General features: G+C 42.0%; 1 protein-coding gene across 1 annotated transcript in view; it reads left to right on the top strand.

The window, feature by feature from the left end:
- FAM159A (family with sequence similarity 159 member A) overlaps window positions 1-15,189 on the top strand; it is a 58,750-nt gene that overhangs the window by 24,245 nt on the left and 19,316 nt on the right. The gene's annotated exons all lie outside the window — the stretch shown is intronic.

Genomic DNA, 15,189 nt, shown 5'->3' on the forward strand with positions numbered 1-15,189 from the left:
ATACACACAGGAAATGTGTCGTAGATATTAGAGAAAGGAACATGAAAAAATGTGCATTACCACAAAGTGTCACTAGATGGCAGCATGTGAACTAAATATAAAACGTCCATAGGAAAATTATTAAAGGGGTTCTCAACCCTCCTGTTTATTTGCCTATATCTACTGCTATCAAGCAGTAGATATAGGCAAACAGTTTAAAAAAAAAACAAAAAACACTAAAACCGTGGTTTAAACGTACCTTTTTTCCTTTGCGCGCTCACGCCCGAGAAAATTAAACTGTTTGGGCGGATGCAAAGCATCTTGGGGCGGGTGCATGCGAAGTTCGGATTCTCGGCTGGGAGATGAGCGGAGACGCAAGGTAAGTGTATGGACGCGTGCACTCGCATGCAGACACCGCTGGATCGGAGAGACAGAGCAGTCAGCGCTGGATCGGAGGGCCGCCTCACCACTGGAGGGACAGATGAAAACATCAGGAAAGAAGAAGAAGATCGGAATAAGAGACATCATTTAAGGTAAGTGCTAACATTAACATGAGAGGAGGGAATTTCTTTTTTACTTTAATGTCACTTTAAGGAAACAATCTATATAAATTCTTATCTACTAACAATGCTAATAACATATTCTATGCCCCATTGGGGCGGCACAGCGCTCCATAAAGGCGCACCGGACCATAGGACGCAGGGAGGTCCGGTGCGCCTTATGGAGCACTGAACAGACCGGAGCTTCTGTCACAGCTTCAACCACTTCCCCCATTTCTAAGGTGCTAAGAAACTGGAACTGCTGTCCACAGCGAAGAAAGATGAAACCAGCTGAGCTGTTATAATGGTTTAAAGTTTGTTCCTGTTTTCAAGTGATCAAGCTTTTTTTTTTTTATATATCAGTCTCTTTATATTTTTATATATCAGCTAGCAAGCAGCAGATATATGCAAAATGTTTTTTTTTTTAAAACAAAACGCTTTAACAGTGGTTTAAACTTAGCTGTGTCTTCCCCGCGCGCTCCCGTCCAAAAATATGAACATTTCTCGGGCAGCCGCAAAGCATCTTGGGGCGTGCGAATGCGCAGTTCACATTTTTGGCCGGGGCGCGAGGAGAGAGGCAAAGTAAGTCTATGGACGCGTGCACCCGCATGCAGACACCGTGGGACAAGAAATGCTAGCAAGCCCAGAGGAGTCAGCGCTGGATCGAAGACCTGCCGCAGCGCTGGAGAGAAGGCTGAAAAGGACCGGAAAGAAGAGGAAGATCGGATTAAGAGACGTCATTTAAGGTAAGTGCTTTAATAAACGTTGGGGTGAGGCGAAAAAAAAGTTGCCTTTAATGTCACTTTAAATGTGCATAAGCAATATTCTGAAAATGTTGTCTGAATCTCCTCCTGTAAAATTGCAGAACTTTTCCTGGTATGTGAGTGAGCCTAAAGCTTTATAGCTGTATATCTGCAGTGTGAGATATAAGGCACTGCTGCCTCTGACTGCTAGTCTCATGGACCTTGGAGTGAGATTTAGTAATGCCAATACCGTGCTGCTCACTGTTCTCCTTACTGGAGGTTCTAACGTGAGGAAGCAAAGCCCTGCTTCTACTAAGATAGCTGCCTCTATACAGAGACATATTGCAGAACAAGGCATGGTAAGCCAGTAAAAGGGAAAGATCAGCTGCAGGGAGACCACAGACCTGTACTGAATACTGATGGCGTGATAATACTGGTTACTAGTCCTTTGCCCTCTTCCTGCCTTTCTTTGGGTACAGCTTCCAGAGTTCAGTTCTTCTTTAAATGCTCATGAGCTTTGTGTGTGATAGAGGAACTTCGACTCATAGAGGCTGCTGCGTTTAAGAATGATTCTTTAAAAGGATAGCTTGGTTTAAAACCAAGTGCAATTTAGGGTAAATTCCGTTTGTTAGTGTTAGTTACATACTATACAACACCTAATAAGTCAGCACTTGCATCTCACTAGTCTCAACTCACAAATACTGATCCTTCAGTCAAACTTCAATATCAGTCAATGCAATTTTGTGGAACTAAGTATAATTAAATCATAGTCTGATCTGCTCAGCCTTATCTGCCTTATCTCCTGATCTGCTCAGCCTTAAAGCAACTGTCTCCTGCTGTGTCTAAGCTCAGGACCAACCTAACTTAGGTCTCGTTCACACCTAGGCGTATTGCATATGCACGTCTGTCGCGGTAAAAAAAGTTGCGCGACAAACGCGCGTTTCCGAAGGCTACTTGGCTGTATCCCAATGGAAACGCGCAACAAAACGGCCCAAAGTAGTACATGTACCTTTTCAGGCGTGGGCCGTTTTGTAGCGCGTTAGGGACGGGCAGAAATACGTCAAGGTGGGAACGAGACCATTGAATACAATGGGATTTATATTTTTGAGCATTTTGTAGAGCGTTCGTCAAGCGTAGAACGCGCTACAAAACGTTCAGGTGTGAACGAGGGCTTAAAGTAGAACTTCAGGCTGCAGTGCAAGGGTAAAGTGCTCAATTTGGTCCAAGAGTGAAAATAAAGAATATATACTCAGCTTATCCTCGGTCCTGCGGCAGTGACCGCTCACATCTCTACCCCTCTGGTGTCCTCATATCTATTGGACCTGCATTAGACATGGCAATGCCACAGGTCCTTAGACCGCCAGAGCCCAGGGGAGAAGAGGCTCTGGGTACTGATCCATCAGCCAGGCGTGCCCAAGGAACAGGTGAGAGGTTTTTTTTCATCTCTGGACCAAAACAATCACCTAACCCTTGCAGTGCAGGGGTAGCCCCACTTCAAGAGTTAATTTTAATTATTATTATTCTTATACAGGGTTTATATAGTGCCAGCAGTTTGCATAGTGCTTTAGAATATAAGGAAGACATTACAGTTATAATACAATTCAAAACAAGATGGTGCAATGCCCATGAGAGCTTACAATATAAAAGTAATAAATCCCAGTGTTCTTATTTAATAACCAGTAGGGTTGACATTTTGTTTGGACTAATTGTTTTACTGCGGCTCTGCAGCAAGACTGTGTTCCGGGGAAGCAAAGGGGAAGAAATAAGTAACAACGGGGAGAACCAAGTAGGCATTGTGTGTTCACGTTTAGAGCTGTGTAATAGTTATACCAGTAAATGAATGTTATTTTTAAAACCCACATCCAGATTTGGTTAAGTGAAATTGCGCTATGTATTTTATACAGTTTACATATGTGAACTACTTGGTAGAGCTGTTTTAATAGACTCATCCAGCAACAATAATCATTATTAGTTGAAAAAGAAACTCTCATAAAGAGCCGTTCGTTCTCTCCCCAGCCGAGATAATGTGCCTACAATCCACCTCTACCTCCTCAGCTCAAACTGCCAACGTTTTGTGTGATGTAGATATCAAAGTTACGACAGGAAACCGGTACCATGAAAAGCCTTCGGAATTGTACTCTATATCTGGCAACATCAATACACAGAACAATTAGTCTTCTCTGTCACATGTATGTATCACCAGCTGAGCACACAAAAGGAATAATTGACTTAGAAATAATTGACTGTATCTTAAAAATTCTATAATACAAATTTTTTTTTTTACGACACTGTCAGCACTTTGTGGAGCAGTGCTGTATTAGACTGTCGGGGTCTGAGCTGATGTGGCAGCTAAAGTGAATAACTGAATTAATTAAACCTAACCTCGTAGGGTAAAAAAATGCAAAGCTTGCAGACTGCTCTTATTTTGATTAGATTACTTTTTTTTTTTTCAAAAAGGTAAAAATGTGAAAATTGATGATGTAGTCGGGAAAAAAAAACTGCAGCTTGATACGACTTTCCAAGCTTCGGCCAAATTGCCACTTCAACGGCCATCTCATCATGCGTATCTGGTGTTTACGTGGGTCAGGTCTGTTAGGTCAAGTGGTTCAGGGAAGGCAGAAGGTATATTCCTGTTTTCTGAGTCCTTGATGTGAAAACATGTCTGTGCCACTTTCTGTTCAGACATGGATTCACAATGGAAGATGGAGCAGGTGTTCTATCAACAAGTTCTATCATCACTTAGGATTACAGGCTAAATGATAGCTGTACTGATTATTCTAACAAAGCTTTAAAGTAGTATCAGACTCTGACACTTTTTTCAATAGTAACTCCAGATCAAACAAATATACAGTTATACATATATACAATATTTCTTTACATTTTTGTGGAGGCACTTACAGTACTCTCTCAGCTCAGCTTCCCTGAACTTCCTGCCCAGTACAAGATCTCAGCAGCTGTCCATCTACTAGCTTAGAGAAGTGAGGGCAGAGGAGAGTGTCTTGCCTTGCTGTGTCTGTGTGTTTGTGGAGACACACACAGCTTACAAGCATATGCAAGGGTGGCTCCATAGGATCCTGCAAGAGAAAAGAGGCACCCTGAAACAGGATATCAGGGCCAGTGCTAATGAGACCAGCTGATTCTGCAGGAAACCAAAACTTTTAAACATGAAGGAGCAGCATCCATTGTAAGAGATTTAGGGGGTTATTCACAAAGCTAGCTGAAGGATCAGCCATAGCTTCGGCTAATCCTTCAGCTAGCTATGGTTGCGGAAGCCCTTCAGTTGTTCTGAAGGGCTGCTGTACGGGCTATTCACTATAGCCCCTACAGCTCCCGAAGGTGGCCGAGCGGCTCAGCCGAGCCAAAGGTGTATGCTTCGGCTCGACTGAGCCGCAGTGACAACCAAAGCGGGGGCGAACGGCCGGCTGACTCCGCCCAGTTGTACTGACAGATCAGCATCCCCAAATGACCTGGGGAAGCTGAACTGTCATTAAACATTGACAACTGGGCGGAGTTGTTATTCATTGGCTGGGACCTGCTAGAAGACTATTGTAGGTGTCGGCCAATAGAAAACAGTTGGGCAGAGCTAGCTGTCTCTGCTAGCTCCACCTAAATGGGTTTTTTTTGTTTGTTAATTTTTTCATTATTAAAAAAAATCTTCCTTCTTTTTTATTTAACATTTATTTACATTTTTAAAATCTTTTTTCCAATTTTTTTTTTAAAACTTTTTTTCATTGATTTGCTATTCTACTCGGTACCACGGAGGTACCAAGCCGAGTCGAATGCCGCTCTATGGCATTCTACTATTCACTCACTGTTGTTTGGCCCCTATGAGAATAGGCCGAACAGCAGCGAGTGAGCTGCTGGACCTTTGGCTTAGCTGATCCAGATGTTGGATCGGCTGAGTCGAAGTCCTCCTTCACTTCGGCTCAGCTGAACATGCAGAGCATTCGGCTCACTTCACTTCGGCTGGGTTATTAACTCGGCTGCCTTCGGCAGCTTTGTAAATATCCCTTTTATTCAGCATTTGAAATAGCTTAAAAACATTTTGACTTTAATATCACTTTAGGGAGCAAAGACAGTGGCGTCACAAGGGGGGGGTGCGGACCGCACTCGCTGACACCATTGGAGGAAGTGACACCAAAATGACTGGCAGTCATTTTGGTGTCACCCCCTCTGAAAAGTCAGGCACTCGGTCATGAAAAGGGAGCCCAACAGTTGCTCCTTCTCTATGGGAGTACACGGCCATACACCACCCTACGCTCACCCCAAGTGCAAGTCCGTATGGATGCGGGTGTCCCGGCTCAGACGCAGACAGGATCCATCCTGTCAGCGTACGAGTACGGACACCCGCACGGACGTAAGTGTAGGGTGGCGTATGGCCGCGTACTCCCATAGAGAAGGACGGGGGCTGCGTACTAATCACACGCAGCGGGAAACAAAAATTGGAGACGGAAGCGCCACTACCTAGCGCAATAAATGTGGTAGAGTGGGGTGTAAGCGTAAGTGTTGTACTCACCTGAGTCTGGGTGAGTATTCGCTTGTAGTCGTCGGGTTGCAGTGGAGCGGATGGGGTGGAAGTGGTCCCTCTTTTTCAGGGAGGCGTGGCGTTTCAACCCAGTAGGCAGATGGGGATACAAATGCAAGGGGGTGAGGTATGCAATGGTGGGTGAAGAAGGGGTGGGCTTCTGTGACTCACCATGGGGTAGACTTGTGCGCCGTCAAAAAATTCGTTCTGTTTCGTTTCGTTTCGGAATATCCGTTATTTCGTATTTCGTAATTCGTAACTGAACTCGATTCGGATTCGTACGAAATACGAATTTTCGTTAGTGGTGGTTATAGTTTCGTAACTGTACGAACATTCGTTATGATGAAAGCGTGAATGAGGTCTTAAGGTGGCCCATTCACTTTGAATGGGCTCCCAGAGAATCTCAATGCAGCAAAAAATGTACATGACCCAGTATCGCGTGTATTGTATTAGTGTGTTGGGGTGCCATTCAAAGTGCTATGCAATGCAAAGCTTAGTGTTATGCACATATTTATTCCAAATACATTAATAATGTTTTTAAACATGATGTTAAAATAGGCCCTATGTCACTGCAAAACACAGTAGTGGCACACTAGCCCAGGCTGGACCAAGCATCGGACACCTCCAAAAGTTTATCCAAACAAAAATAGAACCACTGGTGCCATCGTCCTTGGGGGGGGGGATAGACGTGACTAACTCCCACGAGATGGCAGCTCCTTAGCAGTTTAGGATCCGGAGAAGTGGGCATGGCCCCAGAAACGTGTCAACCGATGGGCTGGCATGCAGCTAGATGGATGAGGTTTCCTGTCTGCATGCTCTTTGCTGTGGCTGTTCGTCCATTCCCATACCACTGTTGTGATTAATGCCATTACTGGCTATCTATGTTTGTGAGTACAAATCTATTGTTTATTGTTGATCAATAAAGACTTCTACACTAGGGAGGTGCCCTTTGTTTTGTTCACCCCCAGAAGTTTGTAGGATGCAAAATATTTTTAGGCACCATATCTCTTCGAGAGAGAGAATATAGAACTCACTGACCACTGGAGAAGTAAATATTCTTCATCTTCTTTTGCAGGGTGCAAATAAAAAACCAAAACAGGCAATAAAGCCGCTCTAAAGGACAAGTACATCGAAAACTGATATTTCAAAAGACACTGTAACCTTATGCATGCAGGGCGAGGTGACAGTGTCTTTGTAAAGGTGAGGTTGGCTATTCTCTCCTTACCAGCATTTCCTTGCAGAATCTTCCTCTGCTAGAGCTGGTACTGAAATCTGAGGTGTTGCCTGCGCCAGGGGCTAGAGGGACTGGTGACACCACCCTCTCCCACCATATGACTGTGCTCATGCCTAGCAACTGGGATGGGATCACATGGAAGAAGGACATATGTTCCCCTGTACACGGAAGCTGTGGCTATTTCTCCAGCTGTGGCAGGGACAGGAGCAGCCAGGAAGCACTGTTAAGGGGAGTATACCTTGGGTGTGGGAGGTTTTTTACAAACACCTGAATGGGCCGGGTGGCTTCCTGGCTGCCATATTAAAGCCAAGCAAAGGTGCTGATCCTCTCCTTCTTTCTTCTGCATAGTGTGCAATGAAGAACAAAAGTGTAGCACCACCATAATGACCTCGGTGGGTGGCCTGAATTTTTTAAAATTTTCATACAATCAGAATATAATTTTCTTACCGAGAATACTACACCGATCCCACTCATTTTAGTCTGCAAAAGATCATACAGTCTATGGTTTCCTCCACAGTCATACGGATACATACCTCCTAACTGTTCCTAAATTTATAACAAAATTCCTTTGTCCCTCTTTCCTCCTTCATTGTCCCTCTTTTTGACCTGATGTACAGATATCTCTGCAAATGTACTATTTAGCTTCCTCGAGTTTTATTATGCACCAAAACCTTCATCCTGTATTTTAATTATCTGGTATGCTTTTATTCTGCTTATTATTGTGGGTTTAACCAATAATTTTTGGTATATAAATTCCTAATGGTCTGCATAACTGGAGTCTTGCAAAGGGGTGTGTTCAAATGTGTTAAATAACCATTCTGTTGATTGGAAATATAGTAAAGTGATCTCACAAATTGAGTTATAGGAAGATATAGGAAGCCGGTTAAACTTTAACCCAGCAGCATCCTCTAAAAACAGAATTAAGTGCTTTGGATACCATCTTAGGGTTAGGTTACAAGGGCTTTGTGTTGTTTTTCTAACATGTAATTGTGAAGTGTTTTGAAGGATATGGAATGCAGAGTTTAAATTTTGAAGTGGATCATACTGAGAAAGGTTCACTTCAGACTTATTGTTGGCTTTGCCCACTGTGTCTTTGTAAATGCATATTACATAATCAGATCCTCCAGGTTGACCCACTCCACTTGGTACAAAGCACTCCAGTTACATTTTAAAGTATCAGCTTTGAGGGTCTGCAATATCCATTTACAAGACTTCATATATCCCTCTCTATAATAGTCACTGAACTCATAGTAAACACATCTCAGCTGTACGCTATCTTTCCATGAAAGCACCTGAAAGCATGCTGTGATTCACTTGTTTCTGTCCCACATGTACACTCAGGAAACCTGGCACGGCATGGGAGATAATAAGAGGTTCCATTACTGACCTACTTCTGAAAATGCTAGTTACTTTTTTCCTGATCCAGTGATTTCAATGTTTTGAGTTTGGACCTTTCAAGCTTTGGAAAATTCAGAGAAACGTTAGATGTCTTTATCTGCATACTTGCTCTGGATCATTGGGGTTGATTTACTAAAGGATAATAGGCTGTTCACTTTTCAGTGCAATTTTCACTTTGTAAAGAACTTTTACCTTAGCTTAGTGAATGAGGGGAAGCTCTGCTGTCTTCCATCATCCAATCATGTGCAACCAAAAATATTGTTGTTTTTGTTTATTTTCATTGCACATGATTGTGTATTCATTGCAAAGTGAATTTTTACTAAATTCACTAAGCTAAGGGAAACTTCCCTCGCAAAGTGTTTGCAAACAGTCTATTTGCTTTTCCTTTCCCCTTGAGTGCAGGAAGTAATAGACCTCCCCCCTGGGCCTCAGCGCCATGGACTCACAATTAAATATTGTAGAGAACAATGCAGTTTGTGGATTTTTTATGTCTTACCGCAATGTATGTCTACATGGTGTATATGTGCATTGTAGTGCCATCCATTTAGAACGGCACCCCATAACACGTGTATATGTATAGTGTATAGTATATGCTATCATACCATGCCGTGGATTCTGGAAAATGGTGCAGGTGTGGTTTTTAATAGGGATGCACCGATACCGTTACTAGTATCGGTGCCAATACCGAGTATTTGGGCGGATCAAATGCTCCCTATGCCGATACGAAACTTCTGGTATCTGGAAGCATTACACGCTGCCTGGCTTCCTGATTGGCTGGGAAGCTGGCTTTATGCTCCCTCATCACCAGGGAGCATGGAACAAGCTTCCCGTCCAATCAGGAGTCATTACCCGCCCCCTCCCCTGGCTTCCTGATTGCCCAGGAAGCCGGCTCCATGCTCCCTCATCACTTGGTGACAAGGGAGCATGGAGTTGGCTTCCCGGCCAATCAGGAAGCCAATCGAGAAGTAATTATCCACCCCCAGATTGGCCAGGAAGCCGGCTCCATGCTTCCTCATCACCAAGTGCTTCCATCAGCTAATCGGGAAGCCAGGAGGCGAGTCATTACACGCCGCCCGGCTTCCTTAATGGGAATTCCGATATCGGTACTCATACTCTATACCGAAAAATCTGTATCGGTGCATCCCTAGTTTTTAATGTTTTGAGGTGCAGTAAATGGCGGGTTTAATGTAACACATGAAAACATTGAGGGGACTTTTTTCAAATTTGGAGCAGACAAAATCTGGAGCAGTTGCTCAGGGCAACCAATCAGCTTCTCTGTTCAGTTTGTTCAGTTAAGATGTGAAAATTAAATAGAGAAGCTGATTGGTTGCCATGCACAGCTGCTCCAGATTTTGCCTGCTCCAGTTTTGATAAATTCCATTATTGTGTGTGAAGCAACCCTTAAAGTGTATTTCCACTTTTGCTTCCAAATTGGGATAACACCTATGTTATATCTGTTACATGTTCCCATTCACATGTCATGAACCAAAAATATTTTTAAAATGTTCTCGCAGTTTACATTGCTTTTACTTGGTTCGGGGTTTCTACTTGGCTTCTCTAGTGTTAACATTTTGACTTGCTTCTTTGTAATGTCAGGAGGGTTGTGAGGGGTGAGGGGGTTTGTTGACCTTATATGTACTGTATTGGCTCATTTCATTAAGATTTGTAAAGTAGATTTGAACACTGCCTGTCCTAACAAAGGGTTAAAGGGTTACAACCCTGGCTCAGGCATTCAAATGTTAATGAAATTTCAGTCTTTAAGACAATTATACGCAATTGAATTTTGCTGGGTAGCCCCACTGCAAAGGGAAAGTTTTTAAAATTCTTGTGTTTCTTCTTGAAGGGTCAGGAGGTGCTCCAACAGGAGGGAAGGGCAAAAGAGCACGAAGATCAGGAGCCTGGAATTGGGCTTTAAAAAACAGTCAGTATGAGAATTCTGGGAGTGATAGTTTTGCAACAGATGGCAGTTGCCAGGGTCCTTACATTGTTCACATTTTGTAAGACTTTATGCAGCAGGTCTAGATGTTAAGTCCTATCACCTTCTATACTTCAAACCTTTCACCTTTGTGTGAAATCTGTTCCAAGCACTATATTGCTTTAACGTATAGCTGCACATTTGCTAAAAAATTATAATAATAATTAGGGATGCACCGATACTTTTTGAGTACCAATGCCGATACTTGCCATTTTCATGAGAACTACCAGGGTTGCAGCTGGGACCTGGCTCTGGTGCTCCACCACTGTACTAAAATCATTAGTCTGTATTGTTTTAGAAAAACTGTCACATGACAATAAACAAAAATGTATCATTACTCGTACTTGTAAGTACTTGGGCAAGTACCAGTACTTGTATTTACAAAACTGGTACTGGTGCATCCCTAATATATATTTATAAACACAAAATCATACATTAAAACAGAGATGTAGAAATCCCAGGAGCTCCGTGTGCTCCTTACAAATGGCAGCTGCCTCCTAACTTTTGAATTTTTCTCTAGTCTAGTTTCGGAGCTGGAGAAGTATCTGTACTTGTACCGAGTACTGTACTTGGTATCGGTGCATCCCTAATAAAAATAATAATAAACCCCTACTAAAATCAGTTCATTGGTGGTCAGTGGGAAGAATGCCCTTCTACAGGGGTGGTCAGAATGCCACCCTTAAAGACAGTTAGAGGGAGAAGAGATTGATGAATGCCGCTTTAAAGGGTTATATTGTGGAAATGCAAGTTTATCGGGAATTGAGAGTGATCATTTTTAACACAAGGGAGGATTTGGTAAAAGTGTGGAAAAAAAAGGAAAGACGGGAATTCAGCTTTAACACTCGCGCACGTTTTCTTTCACAAACACTAATGACATTTAACTTGAATCACTAACTCAAAGCCAATAATGACATTTCCAAAAAGCAGGTATTTTAGATGTCATTTAGATTTGATAAAAATAAATAACTGTCTGGGGAAGGATCTTGGCCTCTTCACGGTCTAAGTATTTTCAATTACCGATGCAAGACATACTGGAAGAAAGGAACATGCCAGAAAAGACCACAAGTCCCGATCTCTTGTGATCTTTTCTTCAGCAGCAGAGCTCTCTAGTGCAGGATAAGCACCTCTGCCAATTGCTAAGGGATAAACTACACAGACGATTTTTATTAGAGGTGCACTGAAACGGAAAATTTGTCAGGCCAAAACCGAAAACTAATGTTATTTTTTTTTCTAACCTTTTTAAAATGATTTTTTAGTATTTTATTTTTATTTGTTTATTTTTTACTTTAATGTCAGGGGCTCTGTGGAAATATAAGGGGTCTAAGCAGACCCCTGATATCTCACTTTTAAAATGGAAAAAGAGATTGAGGAGACAGAGTCCTCAATCTCTTTTTTTATAGCCCCTATTATGAATGAACAGGAAGCTTCTATACTGAGTGCTCCTGTCCATTCATAAACTGTGGATATAATATGAGTTACTATGTCCACAATCATGAATGAACAGGAAGTGATTTAGAGCACTTCTTGTTCATTCATACAGCTGTCTCCTCCCTGCACTGCTCTCCATGATGATTTGCTTGTCACAGGAGGCCGAGTGGGGCACCGTATTTTCAGCCAAAAAATGGTACTTTCGGCATTTTGTCCAAAGTAACATTTTAGACCGAAATCTTTTGGCGGCCGCAATTTCAGTGCATCCCTAAATTTGTATCTCTTGCTACTAAGAGATTTAACCATTTCCTGGCAGTCATCTCATTTGACTAGTGTTACACAGAAGATTCATGGCAGCTAAATCGGGGGAATCTCATCTGCAAAGTGCAAAATCTCATGAGATTTCAGGGGAAAGCCATTTTTCCCCCTCAGATGATGTACACTCTCACATGTTCCAGGAGGAAGACCCAGAGGTCCAGGAAGGAAAGGGAGATGGATGCATCTACCTCTAATGAAAGTGGCCACTGTCAGAAGAATGGGGAGAAAAAGAGGTATGCAATGAATAAAAAGCCTTCAATTATTTGTAAGTATCTGATTGTAGATTGCCATTGCTAAACATTTCCAAAGGCGTCTTTGTTGTAAGTTTTAAAATGGGGGGAGTCCCTTTTTAGGCCCCAATCCCAATATGATCAAACCCAGCCCTGATCCATCTGAGTACAAATATATAAGTGTTTTTTAACCAGCTATGGATACTATGTGTGCTACAAATGCCCCCAAAAACTAGATTTAGATACTTTGGTCGTGTTTTGTATGCCAAGCCCCTCCTCCTCCCTTGCAGCTTTCACTGATAACAGACCTTTTGCTTTGTGTGTGAATTGACACTAGCAGAACAGTGCCTGTAGTGTCAAGAAAAGTTACAATGAAGCAATGTTATTATTGCTTCATTGTAACTTCTCTGGTTCATTCATAACCAACCAAAGGGCTGACCTTTGCTCTGCATTTGGTGTTAGTTAAAGCAGCTTTAGCAAATTAAAAATAAATAAATAAAATTAACTGTTTTCCTATTTAACGCCTTAGTTGACCCAAATAAGACCTAATTAAATTAACTCCTTCCTCCCCTTCTCTCCTTATCTTATTTTTTTTTTAGTCACAGACTACACCAGACAAAACGTACATTGCGTGGAGTTGAGTGATGCAAAAGTGGGTGGAGATGGGACACGCAGCAGGATCGACACAATGCTGGCGTCTCTCCCATCCACGATACCCTCGATATCCACTACTCGTACTGGCTGGGAATCATCGGGTGCATCGTTTTGTTTTTTTTCAAGGAGTTTTTAATTATTTACCTGGAGAGCATTATGGCTTGTCCTGTGTGTGAGCACATTACAAGTGGATAACACTTTGGAAAATGATTTGGTGGATTGTAATGTAAAAAAAAGTGAAGGAAAAGACTATATTTTAAGCTTACTTTTTTCTTTCAATGGGCACACTAGTGGACTTGTTTTGCATTTTTGGTTGTATTGTTAAACTTTCTTTTTTTTTTTTGCATATATCTACTGCTAGCAAACAGTAGACATATCCAAAAACATAAATAAAAAAGTTACCAAACAGGTTATTACTTACCTGTGTCTCCGACGCTCGCTCCCATCCGAAAATCTGAAGATTCTCGAGCGGCCATGAAAGACGATAGGGCGGGCGCATGCACAGAAGAGATCTTCGACCAGGAGAAGAGGAGAGACACAGGGTAAGTCTATGCACGCAGTCCAGCAGTGTACACGTGCAAAGACACTGTGGGACACAGAAAACACAGCAGTCAGCGCTGGATCTGAGACCAGCACCGAAGCTGGAGGGACTGCTGAATACAAGTGGAAGGAAGAAGATGATCGGATCAAGAGGCACCATTTAAGGTAACTCCTTTAGGCAGAGGGGGAGGGTAATGTGACTTTAATACTTCACTTGGATGTATTAAGAACAGCGTGGGACATAAATATTTTGTGAAAAGATCTAAAGCTTGTTATGGGTCATTGTAGACGCAGGGATGACATTGTTCTGTAATAACCTATGCTATCTAAACTCTGTATCTGTATTGCACATGTTGGTGTCTGAGAAGTTTCATAAATAAAAACAAATTGCTCTTGTCCATAAGTGGTATATGGACTTATAGATAAGTCGTTTGCGCTCTGTGCCATTAAATACATTTCTTCAATGCCATTATCTCTTCTGGTTGATTCAGAGAAAGGTAACATGTATTGTATGTACAAGTTTGTGTTACTTTAAGTTAAAAAACAGAAAAATATGAGGCAATTTGCACAGCAAAGGATAAAATGTACAAACCCGACGTGCCCAGCGGCAGTCTCTGATCATGCAGAGCGGAGTATTCAGCTGTTTATCTCTATCGTAGCTACATAACTGGCCACCTAAATTGGCGATAATGGTTTGCAGAAGTGAAAACCAACTGAGAAAAGCCAATAACAAGGTGATTCTAGAACCAATTCTGCATTCGCACAGCCTTATCAGAAGCTTTTATGTTTCTGTGCTTGATCCAGACGTGATCTTTGTTCAGTTGGCGAATGGAGGATTAATTTAAGTAGAATTTAAAGTATATTCTGATATACGAACATGATGTATGTATGAACATGAAGGGCTCATACAGTAAATTAGAATAAGTGACTTCAGTGGTCTTCAGAAGAAAACATTCAGCAGTGCTCTTACAGCGTACAAAAGATTATTTGTTTGAAATGGTGACAAATGAAAGGTTAGAAATGTTTTCTGTTCTCGTACTTCAATGTATTGTACACTGTGAATAAGATTGGGATTTGGAGTATGTAAAATGTCATCGCAGTATAGGCTGGCATTGACCATAATGGGGTCATTTTATGCATACATGAACGCATGTATATGAAATAAAGAAAGGCACCGCTGCTTGGGATATAAAAAGCTGTTTTCTTTTCAAATGGAACTGGGGAAATTTAAAAACTACCCTTGCAGTAGGGCTCCCGCACGGTTAAATGCTCATTATTGTCTAGTGTAGCATTAGAAAGCAGTTTTACTTACCATATCTCTTGCTCCGGCAGACTTCTCCTCTTTTTGGGACTGGGGGAGCCCCAATGCAAGGGTAGATTTGAAATTTCCCTCAGTGTTCAGCTTTAAAGGTTTTTGGAGGATTTCAAATTGGTAACAGTGTTCTGTATCTTCATTTCATTTGAGACAAAACTTTTGATACTGCTTTCCCTCACTGTCTCTAGTTAATTCAGTACCAGATCACAAAGTGTTAATAAAACATTAACCAGACCGTGAACAATTTAGATGGCATGCAGGCACACAGAGTAAATTCTAAATCTCCAACCCAAACTCTTTGGGGGGAATTT

Source organism: Nanorana parkeri, unplaced genomic scaffold (genome assembly GCF_000935625.1).
Source record: "Nanorana parkeri isolate BGI_ZX_2015 unplaced genomic scaffold, ASM93562v1 scaffold89, whole genome shotgun sequence".
Taxonomy (NCBI): domain Eukaryota; kingdom Metazoa; phylum Chordata; class Amphibia; order Anura; family Dicroglossidae; genus Nanorana; species Nanorana parkeri.